Source organism: Bos grunniens, chromosome 7 (genome assembly GCF_055505025.1).
Source record: "Bos grunniens cultivar Pamir isolate PY7600 chromosome 7, Bosgru_T2T1.0, whole genome shotgun sequence".
Classification (NCBI taxonomy): Eukaryota; Metazoa; Chordata; class Mammalia; order Artiodactyla; family Bovidae; genus Bos; species Bos grunniens.
In genome coordinates, this window is record NC_141171.1 from 10697540 (window position 1) to 10702507 (window position 4968).

General features: G+C 40.3%; 1 pseudogene; it reads right to left on the reverse strand.

Moving 5' to 3' along the window:
• Nucleotides 1–2882: 2882 nt before the first annotated feature.
• LOC147368359 (olfactory receptor 7A17-like) lies at nt 2883–3848 on the reverse strand (annotated as a pseudogene).
• Between the last annotated feature and the right edge of the window lie 1120 nt (nt 3849–4968).

Here is a 4968-nt window from a genome sequence, read left to right on the forward strand (position 1 = left end):
AATTAAACTTAAAAGCTTCTGCACAACAAAGGAAACTATTAGCAAGGTGAAAAGACAGCCTTCAGAATGGGAGAAAATAATAGCAAATGAAGCAACGGACAAACAACTAATCTCAAAAATATACAAGCAACTCCTACAGCTCAACTCCAGAAAAATAAATGACCCAATCAAAAAATGGGCCAAAGATCTAAATAGACATTTCTCCAAAGAAGACATACAGATGGCTAACAAACACATGAAAAGATGCTCAACATCTCTCATTATCAGAGAAATGCAAATCAAAACCACTATGAGATACCATTTCACACCAGTCAGAATGGCTGCGATCCAAAAGTCTACAAATAATAAATGCTGGAGAGGGTGTGGAGAAAAGGGAACCCTCTTACACTGTTGGTGGGAATGCAAACTAGTACAGCCACTATGGAGAACAGTGTGGAGATTCCTTTAAAAACTGGAAATAGAACTGCCTTATGAGCCAGCAATCCCACTGCTGGGCATACACAGCGAGGAAACCAGAAGGGAAAGAGACACGTGTACCCCAATGTTCATCACAGCACTGTTTATAATAGCCAGGACATGGAAGCAACCTAGATGTCCATCAGCAGATGAATGGATAAGAAAGCAGTGGTACATATACACAATGGAGTATTACTCAGCCATTAAAAAGAATACATTTGAATTAGTTCTAATGAGGTGGATGAAACTGGAGCCTATTATACAGAGTGAAGTAAGCCAGAAGGACAAACACCAATACAGTATACTAACGCATATATATGGAATTTAGAAAGATGGTAACGATAACCCTGTATACGAGACAGCAAAAGAGACACTGATGTATAGAACAGGCTTATGGACTCTGTGGGAGAGGGAGAGGGTGGCAAGATTTGGGAGAATGGCATTGAAACATGTGAAATGTCATGTCTGAAACGAGATGCCAGTCCAGGTTCAATGCACGATGCTGGATGCTTGGGGCTGGTGCACTGGGACGACCCAGAGGGATGGTATGGGGAGGGAGGAGGGAGGAGGGTTCAGGATGGGGAACACATGAGAAATAAAGGAATAAAAAATTAAAAAAAAAAAAGTTGGCTTAAATCTCAACATTCAGAAAACGAAGATCATGGCATCTGGTCCTCTCACTTCATGGAAAATAGCTGGGGAAACAGTGGAAACAGTGTCAGACTTTATTTTGGGGAGCTCCAAAATCACTGCAGATAGTGTTTGCAGCCATGAAATTAAAAGTTGCTTATTCATTGGAAAGAAAGTTATGACCAACCTAGATAGCATATTAAAAAGCAGAGATATTACTTTGCCAACAAAGGTCCGACTAGTCAAGGCTATGGTTTTTCCAGTGGTCATGTATGGTTGTGAGAGTTGGACTGTGAAGAAAGCTGAGCGCCAAAGAATTGATGCTTTTGAACTGTGGTGTTGGAGAAGACTCTTGAGAGTCCCTTGGACTGCAAGGAGATCCAACCAGCCCATCCTAAAGGAGATCAGTCCTGGGTGTTCATTGGAAGGACTGATACTAAAGCTGAAACTTCAGTACTTTGGCCACCTCATGTGAAGAGTTGACTCATTGGAAAAGACCCTGATGCTGGGAGGGATTGAGGGCAGGAGGAGAAGGGGACGACAGAGGATGAGATGGCTAGATGGCATCACCAACTCGATGCACATGAGTTTGGGTGAACTCCAGGAGCTGGTGATGGACAGGGAGGCCTGGCATGCTGTGATTCATGGGGTTGCAAAGAGTCAGACATGACTGAGCGACTGAACTGAACTGAACTGATGCTTTCATTTACTTCAAATAAAAACCCAGGAGCAGAATTGCTGAGTCCTACTGTAAATATGTTGGCTTCCCAGGTGGCTCAGTGGTAAAGAATTCACCTGCCATTGGAGGAGATACAACAGACTTGAGTTCTTCTTGATCAAGTTCTTCTTGATCCCTGGGTCAAGAAGATTCCCTGGAGAAGAAAATGGCAACTCTCTCCACTATTCTTGCCTAGAAAATTCCATGAAATGTGGAGCTTAGAGGACTAAGGTCCATGGGGTTACAATGAGTGAAATACGACTGAACGACTAAACAGGCACACATACCCTGTAAATATTTATACTTTTACAACAGATAATCAAGATTTTTCAAAGTGTTGGGTCATTTTGTCATCCTATGTAAATATATAAGAATTATACTAGTTTTCTATACCTCTGTATTATTTATTAATATTTTTGTGGATAACATTCTCCCACAAACTTAGACAAAGTACACATATCAATTATCTTAAAGTTTTTGTGATTCAGGAATCTGGGCATGACTAAGTTGGGTTCTCTGAGCCCTGGTCTCTCACAGGGGTACAATCTACCTGTCAGTCATTGTAGGAGAGCAGATGAAGATTATTATAAACTACATCAGTTGGTGACTCAAGTTGCTTCTCCTATTGTGGATGTGATCTAGTTACAAATTGGATTAACCCAAACCCTGGCCATTAGTGTACAGACCCCGATATGTCAAATGACTTGTCAACAGAAGATCATATGAAGTACAGTTACCTTCACCTGGTAGAGAAAGTATTGCACAATTTCTTCAGCAATCCTGTATTATTTTAAGCATTACATTTCCTGTATTACATATTATACTTGTGAAAACTTATGCAGTAGGTTCTATTTACCACACTAAACCCAGAGAATATATTAAGAGATCAAAATTTTAAAGAAAATACAGGAAGAAACCATTGCCTATATATGAAAAATGAAAGAAATTGAACTCTTTAAATAACTTAAATTTCAAATTATCTTTCTGGTCACTGATAATATTAACCATGATTAGGATCCTTAGGGTTTTGAGGACTGTTACTCGTGAAAAAGTCTCTATCTTCAGACAAATATTTCCTTTAAACCAAGAATGTTTCTCTACTGAAGAGTGTTTTAAGGGCTTGCTTTATGTCTTTGTTTTTAAGACTGTAAATAAAAGGGTTCAGCATGGGTGTGACCACAGTGTACATCACTGAGGCTACCGCAGTTGCCCTGGAGTTTTGTGTGTTAGCAGAGCTAAGATACACCCCAAGGCTTATACCATAGAACAAGGAGACAGTTGAGAGGTGAGACACACATGTGGAAAATGCTTTATACTTGCCCCTTGTGGATGAAATTTTCAAAATAGAGGATACAATCTTAGAGTAAGAAAAAAGGATACCAATGAGTGGAACAATAACCAGAACTCCACTTGCAAAATATATCATCAGGTCATTGAGGAAAGTATCAGAACAAGCAAGCTGAACCACCTCATAAAGTTCACCAAAAAAATGGTGAATTTCCAATTTTGTGCAAAAAGAGAGTCACAAAATCATTAAGCCATGTAACAGAGAGTCAAGGACACTCACTAACCAGGATGTCAGAAGCAGGAGATCACAAAACTTAGGATTCATGATGATCAGGTACTGCAATGGGTGACAGATGGCTACAAACTGGTCATAAGCCATCACAGTCAAGAGGATGTTGTCTAATATCCCAAAAAGCATGAAAAAGTACATCTGTACGATGCAGCCTTCATAGGTGATAACTTGACTCTGAGTCTGCATGTTCCACAGCATCTTTGGGATGGTGGTAGAGGTGAAACAGATGTCTGAAAAAGATAGGTTGAAGAGAAAGAAATACATGGGTGTGTGGAGGTGGGAGTCAGTGATAATGGCCAGGATGATGAGAAGGTTCCCAATGAAGGTGACCAGGTACATGAACAGGAAGAGCCAAAAGAGGAGAGGCTGCAGTAATACCTCTTCTGAGAGTCCCAGGAGGATAAACTCTGAAATACAAGTTTGGTTTCCTGCTTCCATGTAGCCAATGAAACTGCAGAAATAGAAACAGGAACAGTGCAAATTTAGCTGAAAGAAGCCATCAAGAGATAGTACGGGTGGGTGGAGGGAGAGGGGTTTGGAATGGGGAACAGGTGTATACCTGTGGCAGATTCAGGTTGATGTATGGCAAAACCAATACAATATTGCAAAGTAATTAACCTCCAATTAAAATAAATAAATTTATATTTAAAAATTAAAATTAAAAAATGAAATAAAATACAGTGGGTGGGAAAAAAAAAGAAATTAACGGAGAAGGAAGCAAGATGTTCTTCAGTAGGTGAAAGTGAAATCATTCAGTCGTGTCAGATTCTTTGCAACCCTGTGGGCTGTAGCCTACGAGATTCCTCCATCCACGGGATTCTTCAGGCAATAGTACTGGAGTGGGTTGTTATTTCCTTCTCCAGGGGATCTTCCCAATCCAGGGATCGAACCGAGGTCTCCCGCCTTGCAGGCAGATGCTTTACCATCTGAGCCACCAGGGAAGCCGATTGGATAAGTAAACTTGGGCACATCCAAACAATGCACTACGGTGTCACTGAGTTCTCCTGCATCTGAAGCAGTTGATAGGGCCAGCAGAAGTCTTCTATAGGATAAATCTATTAGTTTGCTTTCCTCTGAGAATCCGGTTTTTAGTTCAAGTATCCTAATGGGGTAGCCATGTCTACTGGGATCTCAAGAATGAGCCAGACATGAAGAAGGGAACTGTACAAGTCTTCTTCTATGTGCATGAAAAGAGATAGAAAATACAGAGGAGAGAGAAATGAAATAGACAAAAAGGGAGGAAAAGAAGCAAAATACTGTATTTCACTGAAAGAAGAAACAATGGGGAATCACTTTCTTTGGGTGATAGCAGTATTATACATCTATCTTATAGCTCCCTGAATGCCCCCAATAATAATAATATGAATACCCAACTAGAAAAATATTTTCAATCTTTATGACCTAAAATTATTCATAGTCTCACACTACCATTTATCCTCACATTACTATTTATCTGTTTAAATAACATGTATAATACCATATATGAAACAAGTCACCAGTCCAGGTTCAATGCATAATACTGGATGCTTGAGGCTGGTGCACTGGGACGACCCAGAGGGATGGTACAGGGAGGGAGGAGGGAGGA